Raw genomic sequence first — 25,127 nt, 5'->3', positions numbered from 1 at the left:
CAGCACTATGTGCCAGGAGCGGTCACGGACCGCCCCCGGCACATTAACCCCCGGCACACCGCGATCAAACATGATCGCGATGTGCCGGCGGTACAGGGAAGCATCGCACAGGGAGGGGGCTCCCAGCGGGCTTCCCTGAGACCCCCACAGCAACGCGATGTGATCGCGTTGCTCCGGGGGTCTCCTACCTTCCTCCCTGCAGCAAGTCCCGGATCCAAGATGGCCGCGGATCCGGGTCCTGCAGGGAGGGAGGTGGCTTACCAAGTGCCTGCTCAGACGGCGGGGAACGTGACAGACATCGGAATGTGAGTATGTACTGTTTTTTTTTTACTTTTACAATGGTAACCAGGGTAAATATCGGGTTACTAAGCGCGGCCCTGTGCTTAGTAACCCGATGTTTACCCTGGTTACCCAGGGACTTCGGCATCGTTGAAGACAGTTTCAACGATGCCAAAGTCTTTCCCCTGATCGTTGGTCGCTGGAGAGAGCTGTCTGTGTGACAGCTCCCCAGCGACCACACAACGACTTATCAACGATCACGGCCAGGTCGTATCGCTGGTCGTGATCATTGGTAATCGTTTAGTGTAACGGTACCTTAAGCAGAGCTGGGGTAGGACAGTTGCATAATGAGCTGTGATATTCCCTATGCCCAAAGTCTCACTACAGTACCCTGGACTAAGATTTCTGGCACAGCAAGCACTCCAGATTTAGAAAGAGACATGCACTTCTTCATGAATCAGGATCATCTGACTCCAGCACGTCTCATCCTCAAGACTGACTGAATTGATTCCTACTGTATGTTTTATTTTCAGATTATTATTTTTGTATTTTATTTTTAGATGATATCCGCCAATTATATTCGTTAGAAATTGTTTTCTATTAGTTATATTCTGTCAGGCTTACTAAACAAATATAATATAGTTGTTTTTTAATTTACCTATGGTAGAAAAAAGGAAGAATTGTACTTACATGAATACATAGATTTTCCTGAAAGTAGCCAACCAGGCTGAAAACATTCATTGTTTATGTTCTGGGATGGATTTACGTAGCTTTAGACTTGGTGCTCCCCTCCTATGGCTATCTGAAGTTTCACATTACTGTGCGTCTGTCATGTTAGACAATATGACACACAATGAGGGCACACTGGTGCTCTGGTGCATATTTCAGGGATAATGAAACAGCATTGGAAGCAGTTACATTCTTAGTGGCTTACACAAGATAATGGATGGTACAATTCATAAGGGAGGACACTGTGTATTAATGGATAGCGCTATACATAATAAGCAGAAAGACTGTAATAATGAACATTGTTTACGAAGTACACCGCAATTAGGAATTGTGCTATACATAAGGATGTTTCACAAACATGACTTTTTACTACCATTGTATTTGAGCATATTATAGATACAGAAATATATTTACATCCAGTGACTTAATGTCTCATCTGGCTTAGCAACATTTTTTTTCTTCTCCATCTGGCCAGACCTTCAGGTTGATATCTTGCAGTCATAACATGTTTTTGCAGATCTTTTGCAAAGATCACTGAACTTTTGACAATAAAATATAACAAGGTCATGTATATGTATCTATCTTGTTGGGCATATTCATTTTCAGGGGAGCAAAATCGAACATTTTCCATTCTCACCTCAATATGACATCGTGCCTCCACCCAAATTTTGCTGTTAGCTGTAGTGGGATGCAGGAGGGTCTTCCGCTTCTGCCAAAGGTCCACTAGAGAAACACCTGTACAGGCTCCATTCACACTCACAAGAGATGAAGCTGAAACAATTAACGGGTTTGTTTACAGAGGAGTAAATGGTGTTAAATACAGAGGGCATAACAAGAAACAGCAAAACATATAATATCATACACTCTATGATACAGCTTTAAAATGTGCTTTGCAGTAGGTGTGAATGATAATTATGGCACTTCTCCTTAAAGTGACAACAAGCACACTTTTAACTAGTAACACGCAATAGTGGCTGCAGCAATGCTAGTAACGCAGTCTAATGATGGTGCCAGAGTTGCCACGGCTGTTGGCGCGCTTGTAGAAGCCATTGGTGCACACAAGTCCCAGCAATAGCTATTCCTTGATATAGCAGTTTGGGGTCACACAGGGATACTGCGTGGGGTTGCAGGGTCCAGGCAGAAGTGATAAATTGTAGACTTGTTCTCTTATTTAAGTCAGGTGGCGATGAACATCTCCTGGTAACCTGGCTGGTCTGCAGATGTGGCTAAGCTGCAGGATTAACTTCTCCCCTCACACACTGAGCAGCTAGACAATTAGCACTCCCTTTGCACCTCTGTCCCCTGCTTTCCAGGATCAGACTCTCACATGTCTGATATGGAGGATTGCAACTATCTATCTCACACCTCCTAGCGCCACCCTTCTTCTCCAACCTGCTCAGCCAATCAGTCTCCTCCTCTGATGCTCCTCCTCCCTATGATACAGAGGAGAGCAATGTCTTCTGGGAGTTGTAGACCAGTGCAGTGCAGCAAGAGAATCATTAATTTCTACTAATGTGAATCTTTGTGTAATCCCAGCAGCACCGCTCTCTATACAAATAGGTGCAGGTGATACAAGCATATTTGGCCCGATTCTCTTGCATAAGAGCAAAGCAAGGAAAAAACAAATGTACCTAGGAGAAGTTGCTGAGAAGGATACCAATATTGGTGCTCTGCCTCCCAGATTGACAAAATATGACCGACCACAATTTTACAGTTTCAGAAAACTGTAAAATGAAGGAAAACGGAAGAAGCACAGAATTTTTGTGGAAAGTCACCAGTGGAGAAAATTTTTAACGTGCAGCATTTTAACTCATATTGCATACGTAAGGGTGTGTCATATTCCCACCCCTTTAACCCCTTTCTGCCATTAGACGTACTATTCCGTCCATGTGGGGTGGGCCCTACTTCCCAAGGACGGAATAGTACGTCATACGCGATCGGCAGCGCTCACGGGGGGAGCGCGGCCGATCGCGGCCGGGTGTCAGCTGCTTATCGCAGCTGACATCCGGCACTATGTGCCAGGAGCGGTCACGGACCGCCCCCGGCACATTAACCCCCGGCACACCGCGATCAAACATGATCGCAATGTGCCGGTGGTGCAGGGAAGCATCGCGCAGGGAGGGGGCTCCCTGCGGGCTTCCCTGAGACCCCCACAGCAACGCGATGTGATCGCGTTGCTGCGAGGGTCTCCTACCTTCCTCCCTGCAGCAAGGCCCGGATCCAATATGGCCGCGGCATCCGGGTCCTGCAGGGAGGGAGGTGTCTTACCAAGTGCCTGCTCAGAGCAGGCACTTGGTAACGCTGCAGCACTCTTTGACAGATCGGTGATCTGACAGAGTGCTGTGCAAACTGTCAGATCACCGATCTGTATTGTCCCCCCCTGGGACAAAGTAAAAAAGTTAAAAAAAAAATTTCCAAGTGTGTAAAAAAAAAAAAAAAAAAATCCTAAATAATGAAAAAAATATATATATTATTCCCATAAATACATTTCTTTATCTAAGTAAAAAAAAACAATAAAAGTACACATATTTAGTATTGCCGCGTCCGTTACGACCCGACCTATAAAACTGTCCCACTAGTTAACCCCTTCAGTAAACACCGTAAGAAAAAAAAAAACGAGGCAAAAAACAACGCTTTATTATCATACCGCCGAACAAAAAGTGGAATAACACGCAATCAAAAAGATGGATATAAATAACCATAGTACCACTGAAAGCGTCATCTTGTCCCGCAAAAAACGAGCTGCCATACAGCAACATCAGCAAAAAAGTAAAAAAATTATAGTCCTCAGAATAAAGCGATGCAAAAATAATTATTTTATCTATAAAATAGTTTTTATCGTATAAAAGCGCCAAAACATTAAAAAAATTATATAAATGAGGTGTCGCTGTAATCGTACTGACCCGAAGAATAAAACTGCTTTATCAATTTTACCAAACACGGAACGGTATAAACGCCTCCCCAAAAGAAATTCATGAATAGCTGGTTTTTGTCATTCTGCCTCAAAAAAATCGGAATAAAAAGCGATCAAAAAACGTCACGTGCCCAAAAATGTTACCAATAAAAACGTCAACTCGTCCCGCAAAAAACAAGACCTCAAATGACTCTGTGGACTCTGTGGACTCAAAAATATTTTTTGCAATAAAAAGCGTCTTTCAGTGTGAGATGGCTGCCAATCATAAAAATCCGCTAAAAAACCCGCTATAAAAGTAAATCAATCCCCCCTTCATCACCCCCTTAGTTAGGGAAAAATTACAAAAATTAAAAAAATGTATTTATTTCTATTTTCCCATTAGGGCTAGGGTTAGGGCTAGGGTTAGGGCTAGGGTTAGGGTTAGGGCTAGGGTTAGGGCTAGGGCTAGGGTTAGGGCCAGGGTTAGGGTTAGGGTTAGGGTTAGGGCTAGGGTTAGGGCTAGGGCTAGGGTTAGGGCTAGGGTTAGGGTTGGGGCTAGGGTTAGGGCTAGGGTTAAGGCTGCAGTTAGGGTTAAGGCTACAGTTAGGGTTGGGGCTAAAGTTAGGGTTAGGGTTTGGATTACATTTGCGGTTGGGAATAGGGTTGGGATTAGGGTTAGGGGTGTGTCTGGGTTAGAGGTGTGGTTAGGGTTACCATTGGAATTAGGGTTAGGGGTGTGTTTGGATTAGGGTTTCAGTTATAATTGGGGGGTTTCCACTGTTTAGGCACATCAGGGGCTCTCCAAACGCTACATGGCGTCCGATCTCAATTCCAGCCAATTCTGCGTTGAAAAAGTAAAACAGTGCTCCTTCCCTTCCGAGCTCTCCCGTGTGCCCGAACAGGAGTTTACCACAGCATATGGGGTATCAGCGTACTCAAGACAAATTGGACAACAACTTTTGGGGTCCAATTTCTCCTGTTACCCTTGGCAAAATACAAAACTGGGGGCTAAAACATAATTTTTGTGGGGAAAAAAAAGATTTTTCATTTTCACGGCTCTGCGTTAAATACTGTAGTGAAACACTTGGGGACTCAAAGTTCTCACAATACATCTAGATAAGTTCGTGGGGGGGTCTAGTTTCCAATATGGGGTCACTTGTGGGGGGTTTCTACTGTTTAGGTATATTAGGGGCTCTGCAAACGCAATGTGACGCCTGCAGACCATTCCATCTAAGTCTGCATTCCAAATGGCGCTCCTTCCCTTCTGAGCCCTCCCATGCGCCCAAACGGTGGTTCCCCCCATATATGGGGTATCAACGCACTCAGGACAAATTGGACAACAACTTTTGGGGTCCAATTTCTCCTTTTACCCTCGAGAAAATACAAAACTTGGGGCTAAAAAATAATTTTGAGGGTTTTTTTATTTTTTCATTTTCACGGCTCTGCATTATAAACTGTAGTGAAATAGTTGGGGGCTCAAAGTTCTCACAACACATCTAGATAAGTTCGTGGGGGGGTCTAGTTTCCAATATGGGGTCACTTGTGGGGGGTTTCTACTGTTTAGGTATATTAGGGGCTCTGCAAACGCAATGTGACGCCTGCAGACCATTCCATCTAAGTCTGTATTCCAAATGGCGCTCCTTCCCTTCCGAGCCCTCCCACGCGCCCAAACGCTGGTTCCCCCCACATATAGGGTATCAGCGCACTCAGGACAAATTGGACAACAACTTTTGGGGTCCAATTTCTCCTGTTACCCTCAGGAAAATACAACACTGGGGGCTAAAAAACAATTTTTGTGGGAAAAAATGTTTGTTATTTTTACGGCTCTGCATTATAAACTTCTGTGAAGCTCTTGGTGGGTCAAAGTGCTCACCACACATCTAGATAAGTTCCTTAGGGGGTCTACTTTTCCAATTGGTGTCAATTGTGGGGGGTTTCAATGTTTAGGCACATCAGTGGCTCTCCAAACGCAACATGGCGTCCCATCTCAATTCCTGTCAATTTTGCATTGAAAAGTCAAACGGCGCTCCTTCCCTTCTGAGCTCTCCCATGCGCCCAAACAGTGGTTTACCCCCACATATGGGGTATCAGCGTACTCAGAACAAATTGTACAACAACTTTTTTGTTCAAATTTCTTCTCTTGCTATTGGGAAAATAAAAAATTGGGGGCGAAAAGATAATTTTTGTGAAAAAAAATGATTTTTTTATTTTTACGGTTCTGCATTATAAACTTCTGTGAAGCACTTGGTGGGTCAAGGTGCTCATCACACCTCTAGATAAGTTCCTTAGGGGGTCTACTTTCCAAAATGGTGTCACTTGTGGGGGGTTTCAATGTTTAGGCACATCAGTGGCTCTCCAAACGCAACATGGCGTCCCATCTCAATTCCAGTCAATTTTGCATTGAAAAGTCAGATGGCGCTCCTTCCCTTCCGAGCTCTGCCATGCGCCCAAACTGTGGTTAGCCCCCACATATGGGGTATCAGCGTACTCAGGACAAATTGTACAACAACGATTGAGGTCCAATTTCTCCTGTAACCCTTGGTAAAATAAAACAAATTGGAGCTGAAGTAAATTTTTTGTGAAAAAAAGTTAAATGTTAATTTTTATTTAAACATTCCAAAAATTCCTGTGAAACACCTGAAGGGTTAATAAACTTCTTGAATGTGGATTTGAGAACCTTGAGGGGTGCAGTTTTTAGAATGGTGTCACACTTGGGTATTTTCTATCATATAGACCCCTCAAAATGACTTCAAATGAGATGTGGTCCCTAAAATAAAATGGTGTTGTAAAAATGAGAAATTGCTGGTCAACTTTTAACCCTTATAACTCCCTAACAAAAAAAAATTTTGTTTCCAAAATTGTGCTGATGTAAAGTAGACATGTGGGAAATGTTATGTATTAAGTATTTTGTGTGACATATCTTTGAAATTTAATTGCATAAAAATTCAAAGTTGGAAAATTGCGAAATTTTCAAAATTTTCGCCAAATTTCCATTTTTTTCACAAATAATCGCAGGTAATATCAAAGAAATTTTACCACTATCATGAAGTACAATATGTCTCGAGAAAACATTGTCAGAATCACCGGGATCCGTTGAAGCGTTCCAAAGTTATAACCTCATAAAGGGACAGTGGTCAGAATTGTAAAAATTGGCCCGGTCAATAACATGCAAACCACCCTTGGGGGTAAAGGGGTTAAATGTGCAAGCTGGTAATGCTGCTAAGTACATATTTACAATTTTGTGTATTGTAATATGGCAAGTGTAGGACATGTTAGCAGACACTAGATGGGGCACTACATTGTACATAGTCATGTAGGAGGGGTTGTCTGTGTCAAGGAAGGTGTCTTCCTGTTTTGTAGTCAGTAGAGGCCTAGTGCCCATGCTGGGCAGACAGCTCCGCAATATAAAGCCATACACCCAGCCATTCAGAGTCCGGATGGACAGAGAGTAAAGCTGAGGCCGTAGCATTTCCACAGTTTAGAACAGGAGCTTAAAAGGGGTTCTTAACCAGTACATGGACATAAATCGCTCACCATCTGGCAGATCATTGCTTGGGCTGATGTCTTTTGCACTGGGGCGAAAACATGGAGGAGCACTCAGGTGTATTGAGCTTGCACAGGGAGGACGCTTCATTATAGCAAGAAGTGGTATGTCCCTGTAATGCACTGCAAGACGTAGTTGAAAGCGCAGGGAGAGCAGAGAACGTGTACTGCTTGAAACCTAATGCTGATGATGTAACTAACAAGAATACAAGAATGTGCTGCAACAAACCAAGAGTAAAGTTCATTGTTTTAAGGACCCTGTCATTTATTGTACTACGGAAGCAGCAGAACTTCAGCCAGCCCAATTGGACCCAGATGGTGCAGAGGACGAAGCGAAAGGTATGCTGCAGAAGGGACATTGTTGCATGTAATTGGGAGCCAGAGCACGTGTGACCAGTTAACCTCAGCCACGACTACGGCCCTGGCTCTGCATTTTACACATGTTTAAGACTTATCCAAACCTGTCGATATAAGTTACATATATATGGGGATCTTTAAATTCGGGAGTCCTGTCCTATTTATTTTCCTCACTTATATAGTAGCATTAATTCCACAGTGCTTTACAGACATCATTGTCACTGTGCCCAATGATGCTTATTAGCTAGATTCCCTATCAGAGAACCCAGAGAAAACCCACAGAAACACAGGGAAAAATACAAACTCCTTGCAGTTGTTGTTCTTGGTGAGATTTGAACTCAGGAACCCAGAACTACAAAGTAACTATGCTAACCACCAAGCCACCATGTTACCCTAGTGTACAGTGTTCAGTAGAGACCTCAGGTATCATTAATTTATCACTATGAATAGATAATGTCTTTGGTGCAAACTTCCATTTAACATGTATTCTTTAAGCCTAGTCATGGTAGAAAAAAAGAGGACAATTTATAGGAAAAGAGGAAAATATATTTCACCATGTACTAAACCCCATGTATTATATACGAAATATCATTTTTCATTCTCTAGTTCTCTTTACGTCTCGATAACTAAGTAAAAATTAAATAAAGAGCTGGCTGAACATGTTCTCTAATAAGGGAACCTGTAAGTGTTAGATGATACGGGGATCAAGAAAATAACACAGAGAATATGTAAGTCAGAGGTTGAAGACCACATTTCAATGAGACAACACTAAATCTCATTTCATCAGCTAAAAGCTAATCTCTAAATGTCAAGTACTTGCAGTTTGGTACGTTTTGCTTGAAATGTTGTTTTTATCCCTTATCTGTGTGTCCCAGATTGCTTTAGGCACTTATACCCAAATATAAATGCACACACTGTGTGGTTACATTTAAAGTGAACCTTTCACCAGGTTTTCCCCGTATAAATTTCTGTCACCAGTACAATATTCTATGAGGATGTATATAAGTCACCAACCATCTACAGAGACCAAAAAAACCTTTTTCCCTTCCCCATGACAGCACCGTTACGTGAGAGATGGCTCCCGCCTCCAGGAACAGGAAACCTGCAATGGAGATAAAAGATGGGGGCGGTACCTCTCTCCTTAGTTTTGGTTTCCTGTTACTGTGGGGAGCCAGCGATGCTGTATGCGGAGGGATTTCTCTCTGACAGCACTGGTCCGGAGACCAAGGCCTGCGGCGGGGCAGCGGGGGTTGGCGCGCATCACTTACAGACCCTGGAGCTGCGTCCAAAGCGTCCTTCCTGCTGCGGGCTCTCCGGTGTCTGCTTCTGGCCAGAGGTTGGGCCGGGGTTAGGGGCATGCCCATCACAAAGCCGGCCGATATGTGAATGGGAGAACTTCCGGATTCAAACCGGAAGTGACGTCACACGCCGAGAGGGAGCGGTGTGCTGACACTCCCGGAGGGGAGAAGTTTCAGGGACGCACACACCACCCCCACCCTATAACATTTAAGGAGGCAGAGCGGCAAGCTAACGCTGGCAATAGCCACCTGCAGAATGGTGGACCCAGTGGAATCGGTCATTCCAGCAGAGAACCCACAGCCTACCGTGGTATTAAGGTTCTGGTGGGTGAGTGCCTTTGTAAGGCAAAACATATCAGTAACATTGTTTTTCTGTGTCATGTATGCAGGGGAAGAAAGTTACGTCTAAACAAAAGAATAGAGTATGTTCACTCTGTGAGAAAGCCCTCCCTAGAAGGAAAGCGGATGAAAAGCGGATCTGTCATCCATGTATAGAAAAAACTGTGACCGAGGAGTCTTCATCATTCCTCCAAAATATTAAGGCTATTGTTAGGGACAAAGTATAAAGCACAGTAAAGGAGCAAATGAAACAACATGGATTGCATAGCTCTGAAAATCTACCTTCTACCCCTGCACAAACCTCTGACATAGAATCTGAAGGGGAACCAGGGGAATTACTACCTGGTGGGGACTCAGACTTGGACTCTTCAGATGAAGAGTGTGGCCACCCGTACGTGTTATCTGAAGACGTTGGGTAATTGCTTAAACTTTTCCGGTCTTCCCTGGGAGTCGAAACTCCAAAAGAACAACAATCAATCCATGATTCTATGTTTAGCAATCTGGAAGGAAGGAAATGGAGGGTTTTTCCATTTCATGATAGTGTGTTAAATCTGATTAAGAAAGAATGGAAAAAGCCAAATAAAAAAATGTCAGTTACCCAGGCCTTAAAACATAAATATCCCTTTGACGAAGAGATCTCTGAGAAATGGGAAAAAGTGCCTAAGCTAGGCGCGGCCACTGTGAGTACCTCCAGGGGTATTGCACTTCTTTTTGAGGACATGGGTGCCTTTTAAAGGACCCCCTTGACAAAAAAGCGGATGCCTTTCTAAAATCAGCATGGTAAGCGTCAACTTGGGCATTTAAACCAGGAGTAGCCGCCACTTGCACAGCCCGGGCCATGGTAAAGTGGTTAGAAGAACTAAGTGACCAAATAAGAGACAAATGTCCGAGAGACAGACTCCTGGAAGTAATACCTTCATTACAAAATGCAGCAGGGTTCCTAGCAGATGCCGCAATTGATTCGGTATGATTTGCTGCCCCGGCCAGTGCCCTCTCCAATTCAGGTAGAAGAGTATTATGGTTGAAAAATTGGAATGCAGACTTCCAATCAAAGGTAAAACTCTGTGCGGTACCCTGCGAAAGGCAATATTTATTTGGAAAGGCATTGGATGAAATTTTGAAAAAAGCGGCAGATAAGAAAAAGCATTTCCCTCCGCTCCCCTTCTTTAAACACTGTTGGAGTGACACTCGACGATCCGTTCAGGGATCAGGTAAAGCAGGCCAAGGCCGGCCAGGGGATGGATCCATACGAGGAAAGACCTGGAACAACGGAAGAGAGAGGATTCCCCTTCAATAAGCCCCCTCATAAATCAGACGCTAAGCAACAATGACGCCAGAGTCCGGGTGGGGGGAAGGCTTCGGTTTTTTGTCCATCAGTGGCTAAAGCTGCAACCATCACAATGGGTAATCAACCTATTATCCAAAGGTCTACAGTTAAACTTTATCACTCAGCCTCCTCAGCGAGTAAAAATCACCAGGGTGGCCAAAAGAAACCAAATGATACTAGAAAGCGAAATCCATCTCCTTCTGGAAAAATAAGTCCTTGTAAGAGTGCCACCACAAGAGATAGAAAACGGCTTTTACAGCACCCTGTTCCTCATGCCAAAACCAGATGGTTAACTAAGAACAATTTTCAATCAAAAAACCCTAAACCGACACATCTGTGTAGAAAAATTCAAAATGGAAACTCTAAAAAAGGCACTAAAATTACTGTATCCGGGCTGTTACATGGCTGTGATAGATCTTACAGATGCTCACTACCATGTACCAATCTGCATAGAACATCAACAATATCTGAGGTTGGTAGAACAACTGGAACAAGTTTATACCCATCTGCAGTACCAGTGCCTTCCCTCCGGGGGATCAGTAGCCCCTCATATCTTCACGAAAGTAATTTTGGAGATAGCATCCTACGTGAGGAAAGAAAATATTCATCTAGTACCCTTCTTAGACGATTTTCTCCTTATAGCAGACAATCAGGAAGAGTGCATAAAGGCAGTGACAAGAGTTCGAGAGATACGGTTCATGTTGGGATGGGTAATAAATTTAAAAAAATCGAGAATGATTCCAACCCAGATGCAAGAGTTCCTTAGGATTCAGTTAAAATCAATCAGACAAAATTGTATCCTTCCAGACAGGAAAGTTGAGGCCATAAAACAAAAGGTAAAGCAAACAGGTGGCTCAGTCCATTTCGGTGAAGGAGGCTGTCTTTCCTAGGTATGCTGATGACAAAAATTCCGGCGGTCCAATGGGAACAACTACATTCCAGAGAGATACAGTGGCAGACCTTGTCAGAACAAGCAAAAAACCCCTACAACCTAAATCGAAAAATCACATTATCATCACAAGTACGGGACTCTCTAAATTGGTGGCTAAAATCCGAAAACTTAAAAAAGTGGGTGCCATGGTCAATCCAGAATCCATTAGTTCTAACCACGGATGCGAGCCCATTAGGCTTGGGGGCGCATCTAACAGATCATATCCTATAAGGCCTATGGGATCCTCAGATGGAGACAGCCTCATCAAACCTGAAGGAACTAATGGCAGTAAGGCAAGCAATTCTTCAAATGGAAGAGCACATTAAAGGAAGGCATCTAGTGGTGCTGTCTGACATCAGCACAACAGTCTCGTACATAAATTGACAGGGAGGAACAAGATCGAGATCGCTGATGGAAGAGGCAAAAAGACTATTTTGCTAGGCGGAAAACCATCTCTTATCGCTAACGAGCACACACCTAAGGGGAACGGACTACCTTGTTGCAGATTTCTTGAGTCGACATGCGCTGCACCAGTGCTGGTGGTCCTTAAATCAAAACATTTTTGGAGAAATTTGTGCCACCTGGGGGGTTCCACAAGTGGATCTGTTTTACACAAAACAGAATCGAAAAGTAAAAAGATTCTACTCCCTTAACCCAAGGGAAAACCCGGAAGGGATATGGATGCGTTGCTACACCCATGGAAATTCCAACTTGCTTACGCTTTTCCCCCAAATCTGCTATCTCCTACAGTCCTGAAGAAAATCAGGAAGGACAAGACACGCATAATCCTAATTGCACCCTTCTGGCCAAAGAGGGCATGGTTCACTTGGCTCAGGCGTATGACCATCTTGGACCCTTAGATCCTTCCAGATGTTCCAAATCTCCTACACCAGGGTCCAGTAACGCATCCTCAAGTGCACAATCTGCACTTCACTGCGTGGAACTTGAGAGGGGACTTCTGCTAGCAAAGGGTTCTCGGACCCATTAGTTACTACTCTGCTATCCAGCAGAAAAAAGATCATAACTGACAAATACCAAAAGGTGTGGGGGAAATTTCTAGAATTTTCGGGATGACACCTGTTGAATACCATCCAAAAAGTCACCATGGCCAAGGTTCTAGAATTCCTCCAAAAAGGGTTGGAGAGAGGATTGTCTACCTGCACTCTAAAGGTGCAAGTCTCGGTGCTTAGTGCCTTGTTTGACCAAAAATTGCCTAAACACCCCTGGGTGTGAAGGTTCATCCAAGCCTCCTTTACAGCCAGACCATTCAAACCTCGCCCAAAGGTAGCTCCCTGGGATCTAAATTTAGTATTGAATGCCTTAACCTCCTCTCCTTTTGAGCCTCTTCCATCTTGGTGAAAGCTTTAACCTTAAAAACGGTTCTCCTGATACATCAGCTAGACGTATTAGTGAGCTCCAAGCTATATCTGTAGATCCCCTATGCACTACTTTTCTAGATGATGACAGAGTGATTATTAAAACTGACCCGGCCTTCTTACCAAAGGTCATTTCAAAATTTCACAGGAATCAGGAGATAGTGTTGCCCTCATTCTGTGCTAACCCCAAATCCCAGGGAGAAAAAACCTTTAATTGGGCAGACGTTGCCTACTTCAGTATCTAGAAGTGTCAAAACCGTGGCATCAGTCGTCAGTCCTTTTTGTCTCATTCCAGGGGAAAACAGGGGGGAAAAGACCACAAAATCAACCATCGCACAGTGGCTCCATATGGCTATCTCACTTTCCTATTCCTCTACGGCGCAAAGCCCTCTACTGGGTGTAACGGCCCACTCTAAAAGGGCCATTGCCACATCCTGGGCGGAAAGGGCAAACGCATCTATAGATCAAATCTGCAATGCAGCAGTATTGTCTTCACCATCTACTTTTTTCCTCCACTACAGGCTAGATCTGGGGCTATCAAGCTTGCCTTTGGGAGAAAAGTGCTATCTGCTATTGTCCCACCCTAGGAATCTTTTCTATTTCTTCCTCTCACATAACGGTGCTTTCATGGGGAAGGGAAAAAATAATAATTACTTACCGGTAATTTGATTTTCCAGATCCATGACAGCATCACATTAATTTCCGCCCTATTTTGATACAGAAAAGATATATATCTTGGTACCGTGTTAGCCAGTAGATAGAAAAATAATATTTTTTGCCCTATCTTGGTGATGGTTGGGTGATTTAATAATAATAATAATAATAATAATAATTTTATTTATATAGCGCCAACATATTCCGCAGCGCTTTACAAATTATAGGGGGGACTTGTACAGACAATAGACATTAGAGCATAACAGAAATCACAGTTCAAAATAGATACCAAGAGGAATGAGGGCCCTGCTCGCAAGCTTACAAACTATGAGGAAAAGGGGAGACACGAGAGGTGGAAGGTAACAAATGCTTTAGTTATTTGGACCAGCCATAGTGTAAGGCTCGGGTGTTCATGTAAAGCTGCATGAACCAGTTAACTGCCTAAGTATGTAACAGTACAGACACAGAGGGCTATTAACTGCATAAAGTGTATGAGAACATGATACGAGAAGCTTTTTTTTTTCTTTTTTTTATGATAGGCCACACCGGGATCATTAGGTTAATGTGTTGAGGCAGTAGACCAATCTGAACAAATGAGTTTTTAGGGCACGCTTAAAACAGTGTGGATTGGGGATTAATCGCATTAACCTTGGTAGTGCATTCCAAAGAATCGGCGCAGCACATGTAAAGTCTTGGAGACGGGAATGGGAGGTTCTGATTATTGAGGATGCTAACCTGAGGTCATCAGCGGAGCGGAGGGCACGGGTAGGGTGGTAGACTGAGACCATAGAGGAGATGTAGGGTGGTGCTGAGCCATGGAGTGCTTTCTGGATGAGGGTAGTAGTTTTGTACTGGATTCTGGAGTGCATGGGTAGCCAGTGTAATGACTGGCACAAGGTAGAGGCATCAGTGTAATGGTTGGTGAGGAATGTGATCCTGGCTGCAGCATTCAGGACAGATTGGAGTGGGGAGAGTTTGGTAAGAGGGAGGCCGATTAGTAGAGAGTTACAATAGTCCAGAAGAGAATGAATAAGTGAAACAGTAAGAGTTTTTGCAGAGTCGAAAGTAAGAATAGGGCGAATTCTAGAAATGTTTTTGAGGTGCAGATAAGAAGAGCGAGCCAGTGATCGGATGTGGGGGGTGAATGAAAGCTCGGAATCAAGGATGACCCCAAGGCAGCGGGCATGTTGCTTTGGAGTAATGGTGGAACCGCACACGGAGATGGCAATGTCAGGCAAAGGTAGGTTAGTAGAGGGAGAAAACACGAGGAGTTCAGTTTTTGACAGGTTCAGTTTCAGAAGGACGTAGATCTGGGGATTTATTATGATGGAATATAGGCTGAACTGGATGGACAAATTTCTTTTTTAGGCCTTACTTACTAACTATATTAGATAGATGTTAGAGACAGCGGTAAGACAATCACTGTTTTTTTTCTAAAAAGGTCGGCGTGATAACAGGAGAAGAGGTGTATGATTGGGTGTCGTCAGCATAGAGATGGTACTGGAAACCAAATCTACTGATTGTTTGTCCAATAGGGGCAGTATACAAAGAGAAGAGGAGGGGGTCTAGGACTGATCCTTGAGGAACCCCAACAGTAAGGGGAAGGTGAGGAGGGGGAACCAGCAAAACATACAGTGAAGGATCGGTCAGAGAGATAGGAGGAGAACCAGGAGAGAACGGTGTCCTTGAGGCCGATGGAGCGGAGCATATTGAGGAGGAGCTGATGATCCATAGTATCGAATGCTGCGGAGAGATCCAAGAGAATTAGCATGGAGTAGTGACCATTAGATTTAGCTGTTAGTAGGTCATTAGAGACTTTAGTGAGGGCAGTTTCAGTAGAGTGTAAAGAGCGGAAACCAGATTGAAGAGGGTCTAGAAGAGAGTTATCTGAGAGATAGCGGGTAAGACGGGAGTGGACCAGGCGTTCGAGGAGTTTAGAGATGAAGGGAAGATTAGAGACAGGTCTATAGTTAGCGGCACAGTTTTGGTCGAGGGATGGTTTTTTAAGTAATGGATGTATGATGGCATGCTTAAATGAGGAGGGAAAAATACCGGAAATGAGAGCGAGGTTGAATATTTTTGTTAGGTGAGAGGTGGCAGCTGGGGAAAGGGACTGGAGGAGATGTGACGGAATGGGGTCACTGGTGCAAGTGGTTGGGCAAGAAGTTGCAAGGAGCCTGATTACTTCTTCTTCTGTAACTGGTTCAAAGTCAAAGAGTGAACTAGATGCAGTGGGGGAGGGAGGACAGTGCATGGTATGAAGAGATTGGGAGATGATTTCCTGTCGAATGTGGTCAATTTTTTCTTTGAAGTAATTGGCCAGATCGTCAGCGCGGAGATCTGTGGTTGGGGCCTGCACTCTTGGGTTGAGTAGGGACTGGAAAGTGTCAAAGAGACGTTTAGGTTTATTTGTCAGTGAGGTGATGAGGGTGTTGAAATAGGTTTGTTTGGAGTGGCGAATGGCAGAGTTGTATGTTTTTAGCATGAATTTATAATGGATGAAATCTTCGGGTAGATTAGATTTTCTCCACAGATGTTCAGCGCACCGGGAGCACCGCTGCAGGAAACGTGTTTGCAGCGTGTACCACGGTTGTCGCCGTCTGTGCTGAGTTGTTCTATATATAGGAGGTGCAGCTTCATCCAGGGCACTTTACAGGGTTTCATTGTAATGCTTCAGAGCAGAATCAGGACATGAGATGGAGGAGATTGGGGCCAATGATGACTGCAAGTTCTTCATAAGTTTCTGGGTGTTAATGGCCTGTATGTTTCTATAAGTGTGGAAAGTGGGGGTGACCTGAGCGGGATGGCAGTTCTTGATAGAGAATGAAAGAAGGTTGTGGTCAGAGAGCAGGAGAGGGGAGTTTGTGAAATCATCCACTGAGCAAAGCCGGGAGAAGACCAAGTCAAGGGAGTTTCCATCTTCATGTGTTGAAGAGTTAGTATGCTGTGAGAGGCCGAAAGAGGAGGTTAGAGATAAAAGATGAGAAGCAGATGGGGAGAGGGGAGAAGCAATGGGGATGTTGAAATCACCCATGATAAGGGTGGGGGTGTCACAGGAGAGAAAGTGTGGAAGCCAGGTGGCAAAGTGATCCAGGAACTGATGAGAGGGGCCGGGAGGACGATACACCACCACCACTCGCATGGAGAAGGGGACGTAGAGTCTGACAGCATGGACCTCAAAGGAAGGGAAGTCAAGTGAGGGTACTTGGGGGATAATTTGGAAGGTACATTTGGGTGAAAGGAGCAGACCAACGCCTCCACCTGCTCTGTTGTCTGATCTTGGGGTATGAGAAAAGTGTAGTCCACCATATGAAAAAGCAGCAGCAGCGGTGGTGTCTGACTGCTGGATCCAGGTTTCAGTAAGGGACAGGAGATTAAGATTTACAAAAAAAATAAAAATAAATAAATAATAGTAGGATAATATCCACATAAATGCATGAATTAAAAAGTAAATAGCCTTTGGAGGTGAATGTAATGTACATATTCCCAAACTAATAAAGCGGTTACCTTCCATACTCTGTAAACAAACTGAGGAGAGAGTTAGCTGCTACTCTGCTATCCAGGAGAAACCTGTGGATGTTGACCTGAGCCACAAATGCAGGTATAAAAAGGGATTTCTATTGTTCTGCAAGAATAACCAGAGAGACTTTGCAAAACCATAACCAGGAGCATTCTTCAGGATATCAGCTTAGGAGACCAAGGCACCAGCTGTATAAACATAAATCTGCTTCTCTGAACATCGATGAACCCTCAGAGATGTCATGAAAAATCCAGGTTGGGACAATTAGGTCACCTGGCATGAATCTTATTGCACTTGGCCAGCTTTCTAAGCCTGTCTTCACCTCCTCTCTGTGGGTGCCTACTTAAAGCTGGGTGCCATTGATGGGGGTAGTCATTTCTGAAAGCCTTGAAGTCCCAGCTGCTCTAATACTGGCAAGTTAGAGGAAGAGTGAGACTCTGTAATTTGCACCATCTTGGGTATTTTCTGTGACTGTTCTGTATGTTATTGTTTGCTGGTTGTTCAATAAATTATTGACACACTGTTTTAATCTCATGCTGTGTTGTCTGAGTAGTGTTCTGCCCATGGAAAAAGAAAGCAGGCCTTCATTAGGATGAGCCCTGGTCCATGTTGTCTTTCTAAAGACAGCCAGGCCAGTGGAAGAGAGCACCTACTGACCTCTGTGTCTCCAGACGGCCATTGCGATGATAGAGGAGGCTCAGAAGCAAGACCAGCAATTTCCATCTGACTGGACCATGTTATGTGGGGAACATTCTAAAAAGTATTTTTGGGCTATGCAGCAGATTGATGACTTGTACAGCCATGGTCGAGTGTCAGACAGCTCTCCTCTCCTCTTTCTGTTCTCCATGCTTAGTGTGGCACACACAGAAGCACAATACAAAGAGTGAATCAACTTATCTCCTTTTTGTCTGGTTTCAGGTGAGATTTTCATATTGCCCACATCTGTTACTTGCCATAGGTGAGTTTGAGCAAGCATCACATGAAACAAAGTTGTTTACCCACATTTTTGGAAAGGTGACAAGAATTTTGTTCAGCACATTTTTAAGGTTTTGATTGAAATTATGTCCAATTTGCATTTTTTTCTGTTGTTTGTGTGTTGTTCCAATGCACAGAAAATAAATAAACATGTGTTTAACAAAACATGTGTAATTGCAATAATTTTTGGTTAGAAATACTTCATTTTCTGAAACAATTTCTAGGGTGCCAACACATTCGGCCATGATGGTATGACGCTTGATAGAATACTGTTGGAGAGGTTCCCTTTAAGTATTGTACATGAACATGTTACATTGATTACAATTACAACACCTCTACTCACTTAACTTATACTGCACTGCAGTTACCCTCATTTTGTTCAAAATAGAAATTGATCCCAAAGTTGTTTAATTGGTTTTTAGTCTTTTATGAATTTATTAGTCAAACAGCATGCAACAAATTCTAAAGTGACAACCACCTAAGTTAACTATTACATTGTCTAGAAGGGTTGTCACCAACGGCCATAATTTTGTAAAAACATCTGCATTGCTAGGCAGTTACATGCATTTAGTGCCTCCTACACCTCTCTTTCTGTTGTGCTTGTGAAAGAGTTACATTAGTACTTGCAGTTCTGTTATTTCATTACTACATTTACAAACCTACTGTAGAAGCTTAGGATGAAGAGTGCTATAGATTCCATCCAGAGAGGTGAGCATTGCTGTGCATGGAATTGGAGTCTTTTATACTGTAATTTCCAGATAGACATTCACTATGTGGTTAATTAGGAGTCTCTATTCAACATTGACACCATTGACAATTAGAAAACGCTTTCTTTTAGCATATTCTGGTGAGACATATGCATTATACCTTAAGAAAGCTGCTCCATGTGTGCCTTTTCCTACAGCTAATATTTACCATTCTTTTCATAGTGGTTAAGTTACAGTAATGCTAATAGGTAAATTGTTCAGTCAATGAATAAAACAAATTAAAATCCGTTTTATATGCTGAATTCACAACATGAAACATATAGTACATATATTTCAGTAATAATTGTGGGACCATTATACGGTATTTTCGTATTCAGCTTATGCTTTATGTGAAACTGTTGTCTAAATGCTTTCTATGATTCAAAGCAACAATTACTTTCTAAATTGGTCTTTTTGTGGATCTATAATGGTGCAGTCTAATTTAAGCAAAAGTGTGCTATCTTAGTTCTGCTGCTCATATTTGCATGACTGTTTTCATTATTTTGGCTCATGTATCTTAGATAATTAAACATAATAGTGCAATTAATGTACATTATATTGGTGTCATCTATGGAAGTAGCAGTGGCCCTTTTACCTCTTAGGACCTTGTGCGGCTGCACAGGTTGCACCACTGCTATGTCAACCCTTGATCTCTACAGTACAGTCTGCAATGCTATAATGCGGTTAGTAGTGACAATTGGCAGTCCTTGTGGAACCATCCTGCGTCACTGACTTTCCTATCTGTGTCCTGTGCATAGCATTGTAATTGGAAGCCAATACAGTTCTGCTATAGTGCTTTAATTATATTCACAAATTGGGCTCAATAGTATCTATAATGTCCCTCCCACCGGGGGACGGAGTACCATATGACTAGACTATCTCACACCGGCGTGATCAGTAAATGAAATGACCCCGACCATGGTACACAATAAAAACAATATTTATTAAATGATGTTAAAAACAACAAGTTTCTACTAATAAGGAAGGTGCTGGAACCAAAAAACGAGGGATGGATCTGCCATGGGCTTATCTCTAACATATAGGCTGACCAACTTCTAATAATACTGAAACATCATAAATAGCCTTGTAAACAAATAAACGGTGCGGTACCTGAGAGAAACTAGTTTGTCATAATGTATGCATATCAGAGAGGCTGAAACGCTATATCTCCTAATAATATGACAAGGCAAAGAAGAAATAACCCTACAAGGCATATAGATGCAAGTGTCAGAAGTATACCTGATAGTCAGTCCCAAGGGGATAAGCCGCGGCGTCCCTCTGCCCCGACGCGCGTTTCACACTGCTTCTTCAGGAGGCGTGAGATATAGCGTTTCAGCCTCTCTGATATGTATACATTATGACAAACTAGTTTCTCTCAGGTACCGCACCGTTTATATGTTTACAAGGCTATTTATGATGTTTCAGTATTATTAGAAGTTGGTCAGCCTATATGTTAGAGATAAGCCCATGGCAGATCCATCCCTCGTTTTTTGGTTCCAGCACCTTCCTTATTAGTAGAAACTTGTTGTTTTTAACATCATTTAATAAATATTGTTTTTATTGTGTACCATGGTTGGGGTCATTTCATTTACTGATCACGCCGGTGTGAGATAGCATAGTGCTTTAATTTAGATATTATGTATCAACCCCCAATAAACAAACTTTAACTGACCTCTAAAAATTAAAAATTATGTTTTTAGAAAATTATTTTAGGATATCATATGAATTCCATGTTATGCAAAACTTGCCCTTGCCCTTTAACGTGCAGACTGTAAAGTATTTTTGTAATTTTTGGAACATGTTGTGATGCAGTGAACCCTGTTACAGGTAGGGGGCACTGCATGGTCTCTTCAGAATATGCACGGAGGCATTTTGAGTCCATAAGAATGCATGGCAGTTGCAGGTATAACTGTGGTGATGAGACAACATCCGGCAGGATTGTAAATGGCCGGTATGTGTCACAGAGGAAGTCTGCGCTGTAAGCCAGTAATGTTGTTCTGGCACCTGTAGTCCCACAAGTATTTGCTTAGTTTTAAAGGGAGCCTTGTTGGTATAGTTTTGAGGGCTGGGTGGGTGGAACTAGCCACCCACACCTCCCACCTATGTGAGTGGTTACAGCTATGTAATGTGACCAGGGTGTGAGTCATATGTTCAGAGTGTTCGGACCTGAATGGTCTCTGTTGTAGGTCCTAAAAGAGGTCAGGTTTGTGTTGGAAGCTCCGGCAAGTGGAGACTTCCCGAAGAGCACGTGAAGAGATTGTGGACCTGGATGGTTGGTGTTGGAAGCTCCTGTGAGTGGAGACTTCCTGGAAGCATCTGCTGATACCATGTCCCTGTAGAGCTCGGGACGGCTTCTGTGTTGGCGAAGCCAGGACGGACAAGGAGTCAGCTTAAGGAGCGGAGCATCTGAAAGGTAACCCCAGAGAGAAGGGGGTTGTAATGTATGGCACAGAAGTTTATCTGCTACATGAACAGACTGGTGGTCATGACATATTCTTGGATGTAGCGAAATGAACTGTATGTTATGTGGTTTATGCGGAGTTAATAAAACAAATAGACTGATTTATGTGAGACAACCGTTCCTGTGTGCTTTAATCCCGTGCCAAGCGAGTGTCCCCAACACACTCAGTAAGCGCTATCTCACAATGTATAATTGAATTTTTTTTTGTGTGTGCGAAATTCATATGGGTCCAAAATGAACACCTTCCTGTAGGCCAAATAACACACTAAAGCTCTTTGCTGAAAGACAGATGCCTTTACAAGAAGAACAATTGTGCGGTGCCCGGCTCAGCTTTATATTGATGATGAGTTAGGGTTACCTGGATCACGCTCAGTACAGCTATTTATAATAGAACTGGGCTGACTGCCAAGAAACCTTCACAAGGAGAACAGCATGTGTTGAAGAATATTGTGCTTGCATGATAAAACGGAGCTATTGAACTACAGTACAATTATCAAAAACATTTAACTAATATTTACTTCTATCACCCAACATATTACTAGAATCAACACTTATGTTAGCACTTAAATGAATCGGAATCTTGATATATATAGTTTAGAACAGATGAAATTATGCTTATTATTATGTTTTCTGTATCTCCTGTACTTACGCAAGTAGAGATTTACAAGATTATATAGTCCACAGGTGTCAGAGACTTCAAAAATCAAGTACGGCCTTTTTTTCTCCTTTAAAAAAAAAAACAGCACCATTGATCAAATGGATTGGCAACTGTACAGAAATACTAAAAGCTTTAATGCAGAGGATATAGTTGATTTTGATCTTTAAGCCTGATTGGGCTCAAAGGTATTTTTTGTCAATGGAGAGACCATAACTATTAGTCAGTCAAAGTGCTATCCTTTACAAAAAAACGGATCACTCTCAGACCAATGTTATTCAATGGGGCAGTGCACATGAACATTTTATATTTTCTCGGACAATTCAGAATGTGAAAATATAAGCATGCAGTATTTTTCTCCAGAAATCGGAGTAGACTCTCCCATTCGGGTCTATGGATGTAAGAAAAAAAATGGGATGCCATAAGGAGCTACAGCATAGCATTTGATTTTACAGATGCATTGTAATTCTGTAGTATAGCAAATTGTAAGTGGTTCTGTAAATAATTAAAAACTTCTGAGCAGAAAAACGGGTTGCACAGGGATGACAAGTGAGAAAAAAATAGTCCCACTTCTCTGGATGAAAATCGGACTGATTTTTTTATACTGTCATGTGACATTAGGCTTAAATGCATGTAAAAGTTGGGAGATTACAGTAAAGATTGTTCATTGGTCCCCAGTTGCTTCTTGTTTGAAATGGTCATTCATTTCAAATAAATAGACTGACCTATGTAACTTTATGCTCGTATAGATTTAAATTTGTATTATCCAATGCCATAATGAAATAGAGAATATTAGGCCGGCGTCACACTACCGTAATATACGAGCGAGTGCTATGCGAGAAAACATTGCATAGCACTCGGGCCAGTGTTAATCTATAGGGCAGCTCACATCACCGTTTATTTTCTCGGGCGTATTCAGCATATGCGCAAAATCGCAGCATGTCACCGAGACTTGGCTGAGACTCGCCAATGCAAGCCTCTGGGTGCGAGAAAAAAAAATTACACCGCACTCAGACCATGCAAGTGCTGTCCGATTTTTACACACTGGTGTCCTTAGAAAAGCTGGCAATTCATGTTCCGCTTACAGTAAAATCATGCTGACACTTTAAAATACAACAGATAGAATAGATATATACACATAGAATACATAAATATATAGATGTCAGTGGCACACACATATGTATGTAAATACAGTATATTACATACATAGATAGCAGAAAAGTGGGCAATTCATCTGTCGTGTACTGTAAAATCACATACAGTAAATACATATAGAATAGATAGATATATAGATGTCAGTGACAACTACAAATAGTGCAGTGTGTGTGCAAATTACTTTACATGTATTTAATTAAAAATATATATTTTTTGGGAAAAAATGAAGTGGGCTCCCATGCAATTTTCATAGCCAGCAGAAGGAAAGCTGATGGCTGGGGACTGATGTTTATAGCCTGGGAAGGGGGTAATAGCCATGGAGCTTCCAAGGCTATTAATGTCAGCTCACAACTGTATACTTAGCCTTTACTGGCTGTTAAAATAGGGGACTCTAAAAAAATGTAGGGGGTCCCCCTATAATTAATAATTCTGGCACTTAGCCTCCCTCTTCGTACTTGCCCTGTAGATGTGGCAAGTGGCATGATAGTTGAGTGGGGTGATGTCACCTTTGTATTGTCAGGTGACGTCAAGCCCTGAGGTTAGTAATGGAGAGGCGTCAATAAAACGCCCCCATTACTAACCCCATAGGCATATTGTATGAAAACACAGACATCCAGAAAAAAGTCCTTTAATTGAAAGAATGACAGACTCCTTTAATAATCTTAATTAAACCATACTTCCGACCTTGCCCATTCACCGGATGCCCTCATCATCTGCAAAAGAGTTAAAAAAGCAAACAATATTCTTCACCTTTCCGTAGAGATGCTGCTAATCCATTTGTCCCATGACGGGTCTAGCTCTGCTACATCTAGATGGCAGGCTGCATGGATGCATGATAAGACCATACAGCCTGTCATCCAGCAGACACTGAGCACCATGTGCTCAGTGTCTCTCTGTGAACTCCTATTACCTATCTGAGGGCACCGCAAGCATGAGAAAGTTCTCCTGCTTGGGTGCATCAGACAGGTCCTGCGAGTTCACAGCCAGTGAACTCATTTTACCTTTCTGACATCAATGTGAGCGCTGTGGGATAATACATATCTGTCTTACGAACGATCCGGATGCTTTGGAGGACAGTCACATCAGTGAAGCGATTGCTCTTCATGCTGACTGGAATACACTAAGACAGGAGCATCATTACGCTCCTGCAGTGTGTATAGCACGGATGTGAGAAAAGTCATCGGAGTTCACAGCTGATGAGCCCCAGTCATAAAAGTTACAGTACCGCTCGCATCGTGGTAAATTCTCACTCTCCTGTCTCAGTCTATTCCTGTTGATGTGACTGCTCTCCAAATAATCCCGATGTCATGGGACAGATATAGATTATCTTCTCATTGGACAGGTAAGGAATATGGTGCTTTATTATTTTTTGTCTTTTACAGGGGACCTGGGAAACGGTGGACAGGTGAGTATAACTTTGCTTTTTTAATTTTTATTTTTTTAATTCAATGGGTAAAAGAGGGTGGAGAGTTTTATTTAAAATAAAGGACTTTATTCTTGCTGTGTCTTTATTCAAATCTTACTATGGGGTTAGTAATGGGAGCATTTTATAGACTGAAATAAATTAACTTTTTGATGGTATTCTAATTTTTTGAGAAGCACCTGTATATCTTCCATAGCAAGAGACCTGTAAACCATCTCTGGCTGCACTGAATGAAACTGTCTAGCCTGCAATCGTGCAATCAGGCTGACTCATTCTGCCTGAGATTTGGGTGTAATCATTCAGGTGACAGGTTACCTTCATGGTATATTTACACTGTAAGATTGTGATCAAAAATTCCACTCAATGCTCATTTCCCAATAATTGCGCAATAAAATAATCTACTGATCAACCGATAAACAAGAAAATGCTTGATCTTCATGTGAAATGATCTTATGGTCTCCACAAA

The sequence above is a fragment of the Ranitomeya imitator genome, chromosome 6 (assembly GCF_032444005.1).
Source record: "Ranitomeya imitator isolate aRanImi1 chromosome 6, aRanImi1.pri, whole genome shotgun sequence".
Taxonomy (NCBI): Eukaryota; Metazoa; Chordata; class Amphibia; order Anura; family Dendrobatidae; genus Ranitomeya; species Ranitomeya imitator.
This window is presented reverse-complemented; position numbering follows the sequence as displayed.